This window comes from Meriones unguiculatus, chromosome 8 (genome assembly GCF_030254825.1).
Source record: "Meriones unguiculatus strain TT.TT164.6M chromosome 8, Bangor_MerUng_6.1, whole genome shotgun sequence".
NCBI lineage: Eukaryota > Metazoa > Chordata > Mammalia > Rodentia > Muridae > Meriones > Meriones unguiculatus.
The window spans coordinates 76,954,197-76,973,361 of record NC_083356.1 but is presented as its reverse complement, the minus strand read 5'-3'; the positions used below and the strand labels follow the sequence as shown (position 1 = coordinate 76,973,361).

Sequence of the window (19,165 nt, the reverse complement as noted above, 5' to 3'; positions counted from 1 at the left end):
GGGTGCAGGCATTTTAACAACACCGCTACTGGATGGACACAACCCCCAAATCTGTGAAGGGAAGGCCAATCCTGCAGGTGGGCAGAGTGCTCTTTCCTCATCTAAGGCCTGCTTCAAACTGAGGAGACATTTAATTTGCCTGATGATCAAATTGGTTAAAGCTTACTAAAGATGGAAATAAAGAAAAGAGATATGAAAAAGTGACTATAGCTAGAAACAACACGAAGATTCAAATGATCAATTTCCTCCAGCTCATTTGTCTCAGGCTTACATCTGGCCCAGCAGCGCCACACTGACCTGATTTTACTGAAAGAAGACGCCGTCTACAAGACAAATCACTTTCAACCACTGCACTGGGGTTTCCATTTCTTTGCTGCAAGACTCAATTCACTGCTGATGAGAGTATTGGGGAAATTATGACCATTATTGATAGGACAAGCAAAACCACTTTTACACAGTAGTCTTCAAGTCGACAGAAAGCTTGCATGAGACCATTAATGAAGGTGTCAGCTAGAATCAGAAATTAAGAAAAAGGCTGGCAAATGCCTAATTTTTAGAGCACATCCAGGACACAAGCTCGAGCCTTTCATTCTTCAGAGAGGAACAGAACCTAACCAAGGAGAAGGGGTGGCCGACTTTGCCCACAGGTGGGAGGGGAAACGCTGTTCTTTGGCTGCCCTGTATTACAGGAGCATGGCTTTTGAGATTCTTTAGCAGCTATTTCTGTGTGCTACTTTCTAGCCCCTGTGAGCTTCTACACCCTTGAAGGTGAAGGTGGAATAGGCTGGTGTTAAAATGTGTTTTTCATGTTGGTCTAGAGCAGCACGCAATAATCAAAGATATGTGCAGCTCAATGCCTACCACAAAGTAGGGTGTTGATAAATGTTAGCACACTGCTGGGCAAGTTTGACAAAATTATCAACCTGTTCTTTTTGAGAACTAGTCAAATTTGCTTCAATCCCAGGGCATAACAATGACTCTGATCAACGCGGAAACTTCCTGTCCTTAACAAAGCACTTTATGTGCTTTGGGTTTTTGAAATCTTAGACAACACTACAAGGCTGTATCTGTTATCATTTCTGCTGCAGAGAGGGAAAGTCAACTATGGAGTGATCAGTTATCTGCCTGTGGTGAGGTTAGGCTGAGAAAGGTATGTCTGAGCTAGGCCTGTGCCTAACCTCCTGGGCTATAACCCACATTAGTTTTGATCTTTGGGTAAAACAGAAAGCAACAACATAGGGTCGAGATGATTTATCAGCTCAGAACAGGATAAAGCCACTGAGTGGGCCCAATCATCAGGAAGCCAGAGTGGGCAGCTGTCTTGGGGTGGGGGTCAAAACTCAAAATCCCAGGAGGCTGGCAGCACATAGTTAACCAGAATCAGCTGCTGGCCCTGCCTTTTTCTTTTCTTTTCTTTTCTTTTCTTTTCTTTTCTTTTTTAAAGGGGAGTTCTTTTCCTATGTTATATGATTTACAGAGTTACTGCCTCAATCCACAGTTCTGAAAGTGTGATTTCTTTAGGGTTTAACTATACCCATTTCTGGTCTTGTTACAACTTTTTTATTGCGATAGAAAACATTTACTGGAAATATGTTACTGCTATTACCAGGTCATAAAATAAAAAGAAAAATAGTTTATGTATTGCCATCATTTCCAATCATCAATCAGAGGGTGCCAAGGCGAGGAAAGGAAAGGGCGTGCAGCCAGGATCTCCTCCTTTGTGTAGGAGAAAAAGTGGGAGCATCATAATTCTTCAGAACAAATTTCTTCACGAACACCAGCTACAAGGCTGGACTAGCAGAGAGCACACCTTGGCTGCACCCTCCTCTCAGCAGCCTCTCTGAGTTCAGAGCTCCTCCACACCACTTTCCTAAAGCACCTGTAGGCTGAGCGGGAGCACTTCTGTGTACCTGGGACCTCCCTTACAGGGTGCTTTCTGGGTGGGGCGGGGCTTTAAAAACAGCTCTGAACTTGCAGGCCTTTCTTAAATATTGAATGGCTTTTGTTCACTAGAACAGCTTCAACAGGGAAGTACTTCAGATTCACTAACTCAGCACCCACTACAGTGGGCAGTACTAAGAAATACTAGTTTAACTATACAATGATCTATATTGAAAGGTATGTACCAAAACATGATCTTAATACTGAAAACTGCATGGTTAACATCGCCAGTGGGAGGCCATTAAGTAAATTATAGTATATCTGTACACTGGGATGTTATATGGCTATTATAAAAAGAAACTAAGGTAATAAGCCATGGAGAGAGTCCTGTAATACATGAACAAATTTAAACCAAAAACCAAAAACCAAACCAGGCACAGTGGCGCATGCCTGTAGTCCCAGCACTTGGGAGAACTCTGTGAGTTCAAGGCTAGCATGGTCTACAAAGCAAGTCTAGGCCGGCCAAGGCTACACAGAGGAACCTTGCTCTTAAAACAAAAACAAAACAACAACAAAAACAACAACAACAATCAAAAAACCCAGAAGTGGTGGTGCATGGGTCTATAATCCCAGGATTTGAGAGGCTGAGGCAGGAGGACCATGAATTTGAGGCCAGCCTGGGTTACATAACCTGTCTTGGGAAAAAAAAAAAAAAGTTGGAACAGGGTTGTATGTGCCTCATGGTAGAGTGATGTCTAATATGCACAAGACCCTGGGTTAAGTAACTAAGTAAAAAGTAGTAAGGAGGGCTGGAGAGATGGCTCAGAGGTTAAGAGCGCTGGCTGTTCTTCCAGAGGTGCGGAGTTCAATTTCCAGCAACCACATGGTGGCTCACAACCATCTATAACGAGATCTGGTGCCCTCTTCTGGTGTGCAGGTGTACATGCAGCCACAACATAATAAATAAATTAATTAATTAAAAAAGTAGTAAGGCATACACTATATATAGCATATAAATATTAACATGTTAATAAAATCAGACCCCAACAACACACATATGCATTTGTGTGTATACCTGTATAATATCAGATAACATGTATTCCACAAACACGTGCATTTAGAATGCACAAGGACATGAGCTCTACTGACTCCAGTTTTCTAGGGTGTAGAATGAGACAGTAGCAAAGAAGGTAGCTTTTTTTTCTCTTTGCTTTACAGAGTCTGATATTTGGGTTTTGAGACTCAACACACATAGCCATTATATGCCACTTCCAATCCAATTTGCAAAGTGATGTTTAGCAACCTCAGAGCCTTCCCACCTGGGCCAGAGGGCTGGTGGCCACCGGAGCCTCCTGTCAGGGAGAACAGCCTGTACAAGTATTGCCAGGGGGAGAGGCTAGTCACAAGGGAGTACAGAGACTGCTGTTATCCACAGGGTTTTCATACAGGGGCCTGCAGCTGCAGACCAGACCAGGCTTCCCTTCAGCCACTGCAACAGTCTGGCAACCGTACTACGTCTGCCCTGTTCTCCTCATGGATTCTACACAGAGAACAAAGGGTGAGCCCACGCTGTTCTGCAGGTCCTAACAGGCTTCCCTCTTACATTCCAGCTTGGAGGTAAGACACAGGAACCCATGCTCACAGTTGCCTTGAGCTTGCTGTGTGTGGTGTGTTGTCTAGGGAATGGTTCCTGGGTTGCTGACACCAGAACATCTGAGACAGCATGGTGAATATCTAAGCCCCATCTTGCTTGGGCCTGAATTTGCAGCTTTACCACTTACTAGCTGTGTAACCTTAGGCAGGTTATCTAATTGCTCTATTCCCCAGTTTCCTGTCAGCAAAGAGGTACACCAGCACTTGCCTTTCAGGGTTGACCTAAGAACAGACAGGAAGCCTCAACAGAAGGGTGTCTGGTACACAGTTCATACTACATCCAGATGTCTGGTTTGCTACTCAGTCTTTAGCTCCCCAGCAGCAGCTGGAACCTCCGGAGGCCCCTCACGGATTCCTTATCTTCCTTCACATTTTTTAAAAAATTTATTTATTATGTATATAATGTTCTGCCTGCATGTACACCTGTATGACAGAAGAGGACACCAGATCTCATTATAGATGGTTGTGAGCCACCATGTGGTTGCTGGGAATTGAACTCAGGACCTCTGGTGGAACAGTCAGTATGCTCTTAACGTCTGAGCCATCTCTTCAGCCCCATCTTCCTTCCTTATACTGATGTGGTAATCCAGAAAGAGACCCCAGCCCTTTGGGCCTCTGCCTACTGATCTCTGCTAGTCTCTCTCGATTCCATCTCTCCAAACATTCTCCTTAGTAAGAGTCAAACTCTGAGCTGGGCATAGTGGTGCATGTCTGTAATCCCAGTACTCTGGGAGGCAGAGGCAGGTAGATTGCTGTGAGTTTGAGGCCAGCCTGGTCTATAGAGTCTAGGATAGCCAAGGCTACACAGATAGACTCTGTCTCGAACAAAACAAAACAAAACAAAACAAAACAAAACAAAACAAAACAAAACAAAAGTCAAACTCTGCCTAGACAGCCTCTGGACGTGGTACAGCAGCCTAAAGAAAGGATTTCTTGTTCTGTTTGCTAGTTGGGGTGGAAGGCACATGTCAGCTCAGCACATAGGTGTGTTTAGAAAGTGTGGCCTGCCTAGTCAGCCCTCTCCACCACCTCTTCCTCTAGAGTGGGGCTCTGTCTCCATTGGCTTCCCAATGAGGTTAGGAGCCTCTGGGTAGGGGACTCCTACCATCACCACAGTTTGCTAGAAGGGTAAGAACAGCCCACCACCTACATCTTGTCACAGGTAACATAAATGTTCTCTTTGGAGACAGGAAGTCTAAGATTAGCTGGAAAAAAAGAAATATTCTTTTCCTATTTAGGATTCAGATATTGCTTGTTAGAGGATGGAAACCTTTAACACTGTCCCTAAGCATCTAATTTTTCAACCCAATATGTTTCTCTTAACTTGAGTTGCTGTGACATTACCAAATTTTACATACAGTTATCTGTTGCTCTGTAAAGAAATACAGATGGTTTCTGTGGAAATAAACAGTCATTTATTTTAAACAATTGTAAAATAGTTTATGGAAACCAGTAGGGTAATGCATTCAAATAAATGCCAAAACTGGTTGATGGGAGCCAGGGTGCTAAATCACACTGCTGAGGAATTCAGCTGTGGGGAACAGACAGTAAATCCAGAGTGACAGAATTTCCCGTGATAGCAAAGGTTTCTGACATGCAGTCCAGTACTCAAACCCATTTTCTTTAACACGGCATTGACAGCCAGTGAAATTAGTGAGTTTAGTCAGAAGCACCTAAGGACAAAAAGAAAAGAAACAAACAAAAGGAGACCAGGCCTTTTTGCAGCCTCTCTGAGAGGTATAAAAGCCAGGATTCCAGCCAGGCTCAGAGCCAACTGTTCCCAGTTACTAGTCTGTGTTGCAATTCCTGGGAAGGCTCCCTTCAAACCCACTGAGGCCAGAGACTGGTTAAGGTCTAGCACATCCTCTCAGCAGTTTAGTCTCTTGCTCTGGAAAATGAGGGTAATGTCAGGCATCAAAGACAGTGTCCTGAAACAGAGCCGACAATAGCTGTTGGCCACAGGCTTGCTAGAGCTCCTACCAGATACCCTGGGAAACACCAGTCAGTGACTGGCTTGTATCTTTGCAGAAACAGAAAAACCCAATCCAGTTTTGGCTTCTTATTTTATAGGACAATAAGACTAAATATTTGGGTCCTCATTTCTCAAACCTACCCTTTTACCTTGTGCCGGGATGGTCTGATGGGTGACAATGGATGTTTACAGTAAATTTACTCAGCTGGTCTCTACATAGTTGCCATGCCCCAAACTAGTCACTGCAGACGATAAGATTGCATCTGGTCTCTAGGGTCTGCAGGGTGCACAGGGCACTCAGTCTTCCTCCCACTGCTGTTCTTATCACCTAAGCTCTGCTGACTCCACCCACTCGTCACATTCCCCTTGTATGCTTACCATTCAGCATATCATGGTCCTGTTACTGCCTCCCAGCCTCTGGTCACCCATTCTTCACCCACTTATCCGAGGTGCTCTCTAGAGGCAAACTCTGAAGGCTTCTTCTGGGGCTGCTCTCTAGGCATTGCATGTGTTTGCATTTCCGTACACACCATGGTTCCTTATCCATGTCCCTGTACTGCTTGCTCACCCCTAGCACCTGTACTCCATGTCTTAGGTCATGTGTTGATGAGCTCCCCTTGGTTTCATCACTGAATCTGTACCTCCTACTCTCTCTTGAGCCTTAAGGAGATCTTCACAGATTCCCAGACTGTCCTGCATCCTTTTCCACAAAAGGCAAGATTTCCACAATCCCAGGAGGCCAAAAGCAAGGCTTCATCTTCAGCAACCTGGCTTGGCCTTCAGTGTGTCACTTAGGTGATAGCCCTTGCCCTCAGGCCAGGTGCCCTGCTTAGTTTGCAGCATGCTCTCAGTGTGCTTCTCTGAAATCCTGTCCTGTCTTCTGATGGCATCTATATGCCTGGATCTTCCTGTGCATGAATTATACATATATGTGAACTGAACTGTACTTGCTGGTTAAGAATAAAGGAAAAGAGAGAATGACCTGACCAGGAAAACAATGTAAATAATGTGTGGAAATTCCACTTGCCATGATTCTCAACAGCTCGACAAATGACTGGCTTATTAATCTTTGAAATGATGCAACTTGGTCAATGTGTGATGCCTGACCAAGCTAACTGGGCAGATGGTGATGTCTCAGTTTTCCAGCCCATTTTAAACTCTGAGCATCTCTCTGCCCAAGTTTGATTTCACCACTTGAAATTATTCATTCCTAGCTTTTGTATGTTCTAATACTAGAGGATAAAAAGCTAACTGTATGATTTCATGAGGAACGTTATTATGTGGGCCCCCAAGAACTGTTTCTAAAGGCATTTTTAGGAGGTGATTCTGATGATGAGACTTTTGCTTACTGCTCACTCCTGTGGCCCAGCCCTGTATTAGCATGTGATTCTCTGTGCAGCTGTCCATGGATGCTAAACATTACTTGCTTTCTTGGTTCTGGTGCCATAATATGCCACCTTCTCCCACAGACTTTTCAAACATCAGTCCCACCTGGCAGCAGGACTCTTTTCTGCCTGTCCCATCTTTCTTCCAACAACCATGTACCAAGTGCAGCTTGTTTCAAGCCAGGATGTGCAAACAGCCACATGGGTTCTGGCTATAGTATCTCTCACTAAATTGGGTAGCCCCTAATGCTCAACTGCAAATCCCAGCTCCCTGTCTCTATGCTGGGGATGGTAACACTGTAATATAAGTGGTTACTGCAATGATTAAATGAGGTACCAACACAGGTAAAGGGCTCAGCTTGGCACACAGTGATCAATGAAGAAGTTCAGCATACTTTGCTGTGCCTAGCTCTCACGCTCTCAAACAGGTGGAAAGAGAAATTGTATCCTGTTTTATTTTAGGTTAACTGTGACATAACTAAGAAGTTTAGGTATACTTTTCCCTGTGTGACAAGCAAAACAAAAGGTTAGAGTGATAGAAAAATGGCAGCTGAGGGATCATGGCTGCCAGCCATTTTCCTTTCTGGGAGTTCTCTTTCTGGTTTCATCTATTATCTAGGAGCTGGCTGCCCTGCTGGCTTTCCATTTGCCTTGCTAATAACAGTAAATCCAGCAGCTTCCACTGCAGTTCCTGTCTCCTTCAGCTGACTCCCAGGCCAATCAGCATCTCTTCCCAGCTCATGTCAGATGCTCCCTGGGAAGGCCTGCTGAAAGGAAAATTTATGACAAAAGTTTCTCCTGCATTTAACCCTTCTGCTTATCAGGGTGCTCCAGAGGAATGCCAGGTCTGGCCAACACGTGCACTCCTGTGTTCTCACTGCTGCTCTGACAAGGGCCTCACAGCTCTGGACAAGCTCAAGTGAGCAGCTGGGCAGACAGAGGCCCATGTTCTGGGCTGTACCTCCTGGGGACTTATTTCAGGCTGAGATCCCTTAGCAGTTATAGTCTCCCAAGTCTCAAAGTAATCACAGCCATCAAAAACATAGACAAAACCAACACAGGACCGGAAGCCAATGCTGAAGCATAGAATGTGAATGGGACTGGGTCTCAGATGAATGAGAGGACTGGACTACAGTGTCTCACAGCATGGTGAGGATGTGTGGTTGAAGAGAGTGCTGTGTGGACCTCATAGTCTCACAGCAGTGCCACGAAGAAGACACTGTTAACTACTTTCTCTCACACATTTGAAAAATGAAAGCCATGCTGGCTAGGACACTAAGGAGATGGCTAGGCAGTCAAAGTAAGAACAAGAGTGGCCTTTCCAAAACCCAGGCCTTCCTCTGTAGCTAAGAACAAAGCAGCAGTCTATTATGCAGCTGGGGTCTTATTTTACTGAAGAGGCCAAAGTGTTCAGAGTAGAAAGGCCTGTCCAAGGTCACCCAGTGGGCAGGATAAGGTTTCATGCCAAAGGAGACCCTCTTCTCACACAGCAGCCATCCCTACACATACTAAAGCTGTGGAGAAGGCAGCACTCCAGGCTCTCAAGACACAGAGTGGCACTCGGCAATGTCTTCAACAATGGCTGCCTGCTGGTGCTCAGGCTCGTTGGCAAAGGCAGCAGTGTAGCTCTTGGTACAAGAGATTCTCACCACAGGGTTTTCATTCTAAGTATACTCAAGCATCATGGGATAGCTATACTCTATCTTGACGGGACTTCTATGACCTCTTCTCTACCTCTCCACAGAAGTTATTCGGCGTGATGAGCCAGATCAGTAGATCCAGTAAACTCATTTCTGTCCCAGTTTTAAAAAGAAAAAAGGATGTCAAAATGTACATGTGACAGCTGTTTGCTACTCCATTGCTATGGAAAAGCAGCTGTTTTCATTTCTATTAGAGGTATTAGTCATTCTTAGAATGGGAACAAGTATTAGGCTAATAGCTTGTGCTTTAACCCACGGAAAATCCAGGTCACAGAGATGTAATGCTGGCCAAGTCACAATGTGATGGGTATGCTCATACAGCATTTGCTCTCACAAAGTCTGGAAATGTTTATGACTGGAAGCAACTATTTAATGATGTTCTCACAGAAACCTGACATTTAACCGATAAAATGGATGGTAGCTTTTAGGGAAAACGAAGTTTCCAAACAGAGAAAGTCCATACAAGGAGGAAAAGGAGAAATCTTTCTGAACTGCAGAATTTGAAAGGAAGCTGTTTTCTTTATTAAAAAAAAAAAAAATCTATTTTTACTTTCATCAAAGGTCATGAACAATCTGCGAGTAAACAAAACCCAAGTCGTAGGACAAACTACAGTGAGACCCCATCCTCCCAAGTTCTACCTCACAGGAAGTTAATTTAAGTTTTTAGGATGTTTCTTCTAGTATTTGCCTTCAGATTGTCTATTTATACTTTTACTAGGTGATTTTAAATGTGATCATCTAGATTAGACAGTATCTACCAATGTCCTCCACAGAAGAGAACTACATAGGCTATGTTTCCCTGCCCCTCTCACATGCCTCTAGAAAGTGAGTCTGCCATGCATTTCTTCCGTACATGGTATGCACAGTGATTCCTTCTGCTGTGCCAAGTACCTGGCTGTGGCATTCTCATCTGGCTCCTGATGAAGGCTGACACACACACTCACTCACACATGCACAGTCATGGGATCTGGGTGACAACACTAAGTGATGTGTACAGCCTTTTGATTCAAAGATATTTAAGTGTCCATTTAATGGTTCAATTCTCTGAAAAAGCTTAGTCTCTCACAATGAAAATGCACCTAAGCAAGACTGTGGCCTGAGCCAGCATCCAGTGAAGAGGCTGTAGGTAACAAGCCAGCTCTCTAGCTGATTTTACAGAATGTATCAGCCACTACCTCTGGGCCAGGAGTGGTCCTGGCAAAACAAAAGGAAACCATTATTATTCACAGGAAACTTTTATTTTACATAATTAATTTACTTAACTAAGTTCAACATCCCTGTCCCCAAAGATGAGGAGCCAGCCATATTTGTCTTTTGCAAGGTAATCATCAGCATCTGGCAAGATCAGCCTATCACTGGTGTCAGTCCCAGGTCCTCTGCTGCAAGGCCAAGATGCTGGACACATGTTCTCAGCTGCAAGGCTGAGGCGAGGCCTGGCCACCTTCCTGGCTACTGCTGGTCGAGGTGGAGTCACTTACTCTTTAGGAGTCTGCCCAGCTCCTGCTGCCCTGCCCAATGCTGGTGGACAAGACAGAAGGCTCATGGGAACAAGGAGAAAGTAAGGTCAGTTGCAACACGGAAGGACTCATGAAGCTACAAGCAAAAACTGCTGTCCCTGCATCTTGCTGCTTCACTTTTACCTTTACCTGCTTTCTCTTCTCACTAGAATGTGCACTGAGGACAGGGGCTGTTTTCCCTGTGCTCTGCCTGGCCCAACAGAGACTGTCGGAACACTGAGTGCTAAGGAGGCTTTTGACACCCGTTGCTTAAGAAATCCACATGACTCAGCAGTTTGTTTGTCTGTTTGACTTAAATTGTGCTTCATCTTAATTTACATTGTTCTACTACTAAACAGGGAAAAACCTTGCAAGCTCAAGTTGTGCTGGCATTTCAGTGACTTAGTGGTGATGGTCTATGGGAATACTAAAGAGCTTAAAGGCTACCATGCATCTCCCACAACAGTAGAGGAACACTGGCTTCCTCTGTGGAAAATTGATTTGATGACACAGTGACATCCACACACCTCACTCACTGCATCCTGTGACCTAGGAAGTCACAGAGGTGTGTATGGATGACATCTGCCTCCTGGAGCAAGCCCAATGCTGCTGGCCTGATTGTAAGCTATCTTTGTCTCCAGACATCATCACAATAAGACAAAGAAGAAATAGCCTCATTGACTAGCCTCTTCCCCTGCCTCATCTCCTTTGAGTTTCTGAGAGACTCATGGAGCCCGGGCTGGCCCTGAATTCTTGATCCTCTTGCTTCCACCTCTCAAGTGTTGGGATCCCAGCTTCCTTTATTTCACAATGTGGTGCCCACAGCAATTACAGATATACAGCAGAAAGCTCTTCTATCTGCAACTGACCAAAAAGGAAGAGCTCTATGCTGTCACACACAGCTGCCAAAAGCTGCTTTCTAAACTGCTTATGGAGGAAAATGGCTCTCATGTCAGGCCTCTGTAAGCAGTGGGTCAGGACTGAGGATGCTTGGCTGGTCACGGAGAAGTCTATTGGGGTGGGCTAGCTCTATGAGTGGTTTTATGCAAAGTAGCTAAACTCAATCTTGGCAGAGGAAGAATTCTTCCATCTGGCAACAGGCTCACCAGAAGGCTGGCAGGCCTGGAGAAAGGTTCTTTTGCTTGTGATGGGGAAGATCCATACATTTCCTGGAGGCAGGCACAGCTCTCTGAACCTCTCTGCACATAATTATATAGTCATTCTCACCAAGGCCCTCTCTGTGCATCATCAGTTCCTGAGAAGTAGCAACCACTTTGGGAGGTGCTAAACCACTACCACAGGAGTGTGCAAAGGTCACTTGTAAATAAGATCCCTGGCAGCTCCCCTTTCCTGGCTTGACCTCTAGATTCTCTGGCACAGAAAGTTGATGACACAGTTGTACGATAAAGAAGCCTTTGATCAATCCTCCTCTATCATGGCATGGCTATCCTTATTAGGAAAAGGCAACTGTTACGAGGAAAGGGTGCTTCCAGGAGCCTCAAGCTCAAGCACAATATAAAGGCTCCTTCTATATCATGTTAAGTTTTCTATGGACTTAACATACTGGAAAATAGAAAGTTATTGGCAAAGGCCATGTCACAGCACCGGAAAGAAAAGTAAAGCAAAGCTCCAGAGAAATCCAGGTCTAAGGGTGCACCTGTCATGTTCGTGACAGAGATGACAACAGATGACTTCCACTGACTGTGTACTTTCTGTGGATTAAAGTATTTTTGTAAGCACCCAGTAACCCTACAACCTTTTCAGAGAGTACAACTGAGGCTAGAAGGGGTTGATGACTTGCCTCATTTCACGGCTTATGAGAGGTGTCGCTGATGACTTATGGGGATTTAGTTCCAAAGTCTAGGCTTTTCCTACAGAATTATACTCCCTTTCTGGAATGAAGCAGACTGTGTACTTGTCTCCCCTGAGTTGTGGGTCCTGAAACTAACCTAGCAGGAGGAAATACCATGTAGTCCATGGTAGACAGGACAACTCTGGGACATGTGGGTTTAGGTCCCAGATTATCCATTACTATTATTGTGACCATGGTAACTTCTGTAGCCTCTCTGAGCTTTAGTCATCTCATATATAAAGTGAAAATAACAACCAATAAAAAGTATTTTAGTAACTAAAATGTAAGTTTGGCAAGTACTGATATAAGTAGTAATAATTATGACCACACTGTAACTTTCTGTGTAAAGTTAAGCCACAAGCCAATGGAAGACAAAAGAAACCATGACCTCAGATGTTATTTAATATATTATGTACAGAAAAATAAAACACCCCACACCATCTTCCTCTGCTGCTTTCTGCTTTACTGGCTTGAAAGTGTCTCTCATTAACCCAGAAACTCACTGTTTACTTTTGAGACCTGCCTGTCTCTGCTTCCCAGTGTTGGACTTACAGCATGTGCAGCTGCATCTAGCCTTTTACATGAGATTTGAACTCAGCTCCCTGTGCTTACAGCTCCCCACCATCTATCTTATTAAAAAGCTGAGAATTACACACACACACACACAAAACCCCACGTACCTACTACTACAGTCCATAACTAATACTTGGCTATATTTGCTCCAGCAAGTATTTACCCCCATAGCCATCTTTTGAAATGTATTTTGAAGCAAGAGACAGAGAGCAGTATATTTAATATACTCTGTAGTCAAATAATTAACTATAATACAATGTTTACAATTCTTTTTACTTTTAGACAGAATTTGCACACAGTGATATGCACCAACTTTACAAATGCCATTTGCTCTCCTGTGCTTATGCAGCCCAGCTCCTGACCTTACTTGTGTCAACACACACTCTACTGCCCTTAGTCCAGAAAGCTTTCAACAGCCTTTCATCTTAAGTGAGGAAATGTTGTGGTTGAGAAAAAGCACACAGAGCTTAAGAATCTAATTTCATCTGTTACCCATTATCAACACTCACAAATAGTACAGATACGTGTGCATACTTAAACACACATGCACAGATGTGCATACATAATCCCATCACCTTTTTCACAACCATGAAAAAATGAAAAAGCATACATCCCAGGTCACAAGGTCTTTTGTAAAGGTTAAATATAAAAATGCTGGGAATACTGTAAATTTTCAGTGGCCATCAGAGTCATTTTTGGTATTCCTCTCTACTCCTTTCCCCCTAATTTAAAGACACTACTTAAAAAAAAAAAAAGAAAGAAAATGGTAATGAGAAAAAACAAAAACAACAGTTAAATGAGAGATGTGGGAAAAGGCACATCTCTGCATAGGCAGTCCTCTCCCAATTTATCCACTCAGACTTCAGCTAATTAAACATCCGTCTCAACGGCCTCCTCGGCAAATCAGTCATCCCCACTTTGTGACACTGATTGTTGGTTGCAGCCTCTCCCCACTTGCTACCATTTCCAGAAACTTCTAGGAGTTTTCTCACCAGGCACATGGCAAGGAATGATGCAGGGTCCCCATTAGCCCCCTACAGCTGCCCTTGGTACCAGTGCTGTTTATAATGCTGCCAGCAGCGTCCTTAGACATGCCTTCCCAAAAGAAAGCTGCTCAGGGGTGACAATGTTGTCTCCATCTCTAAGTTCCAGTGTGTGATGCACTTTCTAAGTGCTAGTACATATACCAGAATGAAGGAAGTATTTAATAAACATTTCATTGAAAATCTGTGTTTTACGATAGTTTTAATGATAAAGGAAGGAGGTAACATAAGGTCTCAAACAAACTGAACTGAATTCTGGTAAATTACCAGACAGACAGTCTGAGCACCAAAGCTTTGTGAATGGATTAAAAGGCCAGCAGGCAAACAAGGAAAGTTGCCTGGCCTGGAATGTGTCTCTGGATACCACCATGTGTGCATACACTACTTTACAGCTGCCTGGGCAGGGAGGAAAGGCAGGTGGGGAAAACCCTATTTTGCACTATAGGATATGTTTTACAGGTTATGAAAGTCAGATTTCTCTTGATCCCCTCTCCCCTTAAAAGAACTCACTGTCCATCTTAAGTGGTAGCATCGTTTAGAAGGAGAAATGGCTACTAACACATTTGAAAATACTCAATACACCAAAGCCTTAGATATACACAGTAAAATGAGATACTAACTGCTATCTATCAGTTTGGAAAAGGTGAAAGATCGGTAGAAGTCAATTTTGGTAAGCTGTGGGGCAGGTTCTTAATCTCCATTCTCCAGGAGTGACAGGACGTACAACAGCTGCTTAAAAGATGACCTCTCTCTCTCTCTCTCTCTCTCTCTCTCTCTCTCTCTCTGTGTGTGTGTGTGTGTGTAAGAGAGAGAGATGTGGAGGCCAGTGGTCAGTATTAGGTATCTTCCTCATTGCTGTCATCTTTGAGATGGTTTCTTACTGAAGCTGGGCAGGTGAGCTCCAGGGATCTGTCTGTCACCATCTGCTAGTGCTGGAGTTACAGAGGCATAAACTAGATCTCATGGGGGTGTGGCAGGTACTTTACTCACTAGCCACCTTGCCAGCCCTCAATATTTTCAGTAAGCAAACCACTGAAAGCAGTCCCTTATTTAAAGTCTAGCACAAATATGCAAAAAATAGCTATAAGAGACTGATCACTTCATGTTTTATACACTGAAAAGTGAGAAATAATCTAAATAATTGTTTGGTTAAACATATTTAACTAGAAAAACAAAAAAGGATGATCATTTTCATACAGAATAATGCTTGCTGTGTGAATAAAAAAAGCAGACATAAGATCATATACATGTTCAAAATCACATAGACAGCTCTCATTTATCATGAGCTGCCTTGACAGACAGGAGTGACTTAAAAGCAAAAATGGTCAGGCACTGTGTCATATGCCTTTAATCCTAGCAGGCATAGGCAGGTGGATCTCTTAGGAGTCCCAGGCTAGCCTGGTCTACACAGTGAGTTTCAGGCTAGCTAGAGCTACATAATGAGAACCTTTCTTAAAGAACCCAATATATAAATAATTAGTAAAAATGAGGGCTAACAAAATGGCTTAGCAGGTAAAGGTGCTTTCTGTCAAGCCTGGCAACCTGAGTTCAATGCCTGGGACCCACTTGAAGGTGGAAGAAGAGAACTCATTCCCAAAAGGTTGTCCTCTGACCTTCACATGTGCACTGTACAATGCACACATGTCATACAGACACATACAAAATAAATAAACGTTAAGCTTTTTCAAAGTAAAATAAGACAAACAAACAAAAACCAGGGACCATATGTACCCACAAAACTCTAGTCTGTGTGTCTATCTTTACGTGAACTGAGTAAGAACTCAAAAGGAAATTTGAGTAAACTACACACTTTTTGCTGGACACTCCTCCAAAACGTTTTCCACAGTAACTGACATGGCCATCTTATACCTTTGTCTTCTGAGATCAGCTCCAGGAGCTCAGGCTGCAGCTTCAACCCATTCCAATGCTCCCAACCGTATTTTAGCTCCAGAAAAATAGTGAGATTCTGAATGGTGCCCTGCCTCTTCTCTCTGAGCACAGTGTTTTACACACTGTACCCAGGGCTCCGTCATCTGCTGTCCTACTTCCTCAGGAGCCTCTGCATCCGTGTCTTCCCCTTAAGCTCTGTGCTCTCTAATCTACCTGGCAAAATGTTACACCGCAAGTGCTTGAAAAGAAACCCCGGTTAGACTGCCTTCCTTTCAATGCTGCCCTCTTGCCATCACAATAAAGCTGTCATGATGCTCCACAATCATGACCTAGCTCCCAGTGAGCACCTTACCCTCCTCCTAGAGTGGGAAGAACACCAGCCTAAGCATTTGGTCCTGTGTCTCCTCATGTTCCTCTAGTCTCTACCAAGAAGCACATTCTGACAATCTTCTCCAACGCACTAAGACTGGACGGAGGTCTCCATCCCTCACACACTTTGGTTCTGTACTTACCTTCCGCTTTTTACGTTCATGGCAGTATAGCTGTCTTGTTTATCTGCCTGCCTCACTGGCTAATCATCGAGCTTTTTGAGTGTCAGGAAATCCCTACTGCCTACACTCACCTGCTCCATCATCAGCCCTAATAAATAACCCCACTTCCTCCCGTCTGTGTTTACCAACACAGCTCCCCTACTCAGATCTGGCACAGGCCTAGGCTCTAAGGCCACTTTACTGCTCTCATGATGTGAGGTGTCTCTCTGTTCTTTGCCTGCATCTCTTCTGCTTGAGATATTCTCATTTAGCCACACAGCAGAGTCCTACTTAATCTTCAATCAGATGTCAAAGAAATGACTACAGAGCATTTCCTCTCCAAGCCTTTGCCCCACCCAGTAGTTTTTGTCACTGTAGTTCCTTACCTTCGATGCTTCTGCTAGGGGATTTACCACATTTTAGTATTTCTTTTCCTGTGATTTTCCAGTGTGGCATTGGCACTGATGTACCATTTGATGACATTTGTAAACCAAGTGGCACCTCAAAAGCCATGCCTTGCTTAAGTACATACAGTATATGGTTCAGTCTTTACTAACCCGCCGGATGTCAGAGCTAAGGGGAGTGAGTCCAGAAGGGTAAGGACATCTCACAAATTGGTCAGTCTTTCATTCCAAGCAGACTCTTTGACCTTCTATGCATTTCTACAACCAGGCAGCAGCTTGCCATGAAAATGCACTCGTAGTGCAATAATATTTCCTGCGAGCTAAAGCTAAATCCCCAGTGGGCCCAGGAGAGGGCTCCTTCTCTTGGAGCTGTGTATACCTCGGTCTCACCACACAGTCAGTGTGTGTCTTCTCTCTTCCTTTCATTCTGCCTCTTCATTAATCTAATCCGTGCTGTGACTGCCCTGGATGAAGTGAATGAATAGATTTTGTAATGGAAAAGGAACTTCTGAAAGATTAGCGACTAGTAGGAAGAGTAAGTGCTGGTCAAATGCAGTTTTGGCGAATGATATATTTCAAGTCGCTCTGATGTGGCAGTTGTGAGAGCTCATAACACCCTTCTAAAATAATTGGGTCTCTAAAGTGGTTCCAAAAGATTTTTGCTTGACATAAATTCTCTAAATTTCCAGGCTTTCTGGATAAAATAGTTGACTGCAATGCCATCTTTAACGTGCTCTGCTCTATACTGGAGAAGATCCATCAGGAGTCTCAGAGCACTCCAGACAGAGGGAGGCTCAGGTGAGATGAAACAACAAGATAAAGAGGCAGAGAAAGGTGTCGGGGAGGAATATTTAACTGCAAGCTTCTTGCCTGGGGCACTTCTGCGTTACACATTTAAACACCCAGCAATCCTAATTTACTCTAGCATTTTCCCAAAGGGTCACTAGACACCGAATGCTGAATCTTTATTTCTTACTCAGCTCCCATGCATGAATGGCATCAGCATGATTATTTTTTCTTTTAATAACGAGTAGTAGTTGTCTGCAGAAATTATCACCTTTTGCAGAAAACAAACAGTCACCATTTAGATGGTCCCATGTCCCCTTTCTTCTCAGAAATATCTGCTACAGCACAGGAACCTGCATATTAGTCCCTGGCTTACAAGCTTTATTTCCATAGAAGAAAGGGCACTGGGTCTCTGGCCTACAATTCCACATGAAGTAGGATTCTGCTCGAGCCTACACAGGAGACACTTATGCTCACCTGAGTCCCCAAAAGTTCATCACAAAGCATTTCAGGCTCCAGTGTTAAAATTTTGACTCCATTACATATATGTGGCCCACCTCTTGTGGTACAGATGATAGGAAGGGCCTCCCATATTCCTGGCAAGTATTCTACCACTGAGCCACATCCCCAAACATCATCCCCTGATTTTTCCCTTTCTAATAGGGCAGTTCAGGCCAGGTGTATGTTGCTTTAAGAAAGCTAGACATAAAACACTAGAACTGACACCAATACAGACAAGCTGTGCAATTACAAAAAGAATTCCTGGCTTTATGTTGAGATTCACCACGGGGTTCCTCTAAATGCTGCTCTTCCCTAGTGCATTTAGATCTCACAATCAACCAACATTTCTGTTTACAGAATTTTAAATTTGTTCTCCCATTAGGGTTCTAATAAGCAACATGGCACAAATAAAAAGAGTATGGGCTTTGAGGTCAAAGAAGCCTGGGCTCTAATTTAAGTTTGCCATTCACTTGCTGTGGAAATCTAACTAGCTTCTCCCAGAGCAAAGGAAAGTGAGGCCTGGAAGCTTCCGATTATACAGTCACCACAGCTCCTGATGCCACAGAGTGCCATGTTTCCCTTCTCTTAGTGTTTCTGACATGGTGTCTGTAAAGCATGTACCCTGCTCCCCTCCATGTGCTTGTGCAGCTTAAGTGCTACAGTGGTATCTGTCAGAGCACAAAGGCACACAGGGCAACAGCTCTCAGCTCCCCGTCCCCCAACAGATCCCGCTTCTATAAAGACCAACTCCTTCCTGTCACAAACAGCCCTAAGACACCCATGATAAATAGCATATTCATTTGGATTCAAGTTTCTGAGCCTGCTGGCATGAATGTGAGGCCTCCTGTGGCTGAGGTCATAAGCTCTGATGCTTCCCTCGCCCTTGCTGAATGTTGCCTGACCTGTGTGGTCGGAGTGTCATCCACTCTGTACTTCCTTCCCTACTAATTCTCTCCTTTCTTTGGATTCCCAGTCTGTGTGTGTTCCTTCCTCTCCTTGAACCCCACTGTATTTCACAATGGCTATAACTTTGGATTTTATTCTGAATGCAGACAGTTGTCTTCAAAGGGTCTGGAGCAGCTATGATCTGATTCACATTTCACAAGGTCTCTCTGGTGGCTGTGTAGACCACAGGCTGGAAGGACTAAAAGCAGTGGCAGGAAAGCCAACCTGGGACTTGTGCCAGTGTTTCAGATAAAAAAGTCACAGTGACTAGGACAGATTCAAGATATGCTCTAGAGGTAAAACTCGCCTGTCTTGCTAATGGTCGTGGCATGGGGAGCTGGCACGGGAAAATCCAAGATGATGACTGGGGTGTGGCTCTGTGACTAGTGGATGGTGTTGACTGTGATGTTGGATGTGTTGACTGTTGACTGTGTGAGCACCTGTTGTAAGTCTCTTAATGGTCAATTTTACTACAACTTCAGTTAAGTCAGTAAACTGGAATGCTCTTTTTACAATGAAATATGGTAAGTCACCGATTTGATTGCAGAGTCCTC

The 19,165-nt window shown here is 44.0% G+C and overlaps 1 protein-coding gene across 7 annotated transcripts in view; it reads right to left on the bottom strand.

The window, feature by feature from the left end:
- Positions 1 to 19,165, bottom strand: part of Mapkap1 (MAPK associated protein 1) — a 212,471-nt gene that overhangs the window by 65,066 nt on the left and 128,240 nt on the right. The gene's annotated exons all lie outside the window — the stretch shown is intronic.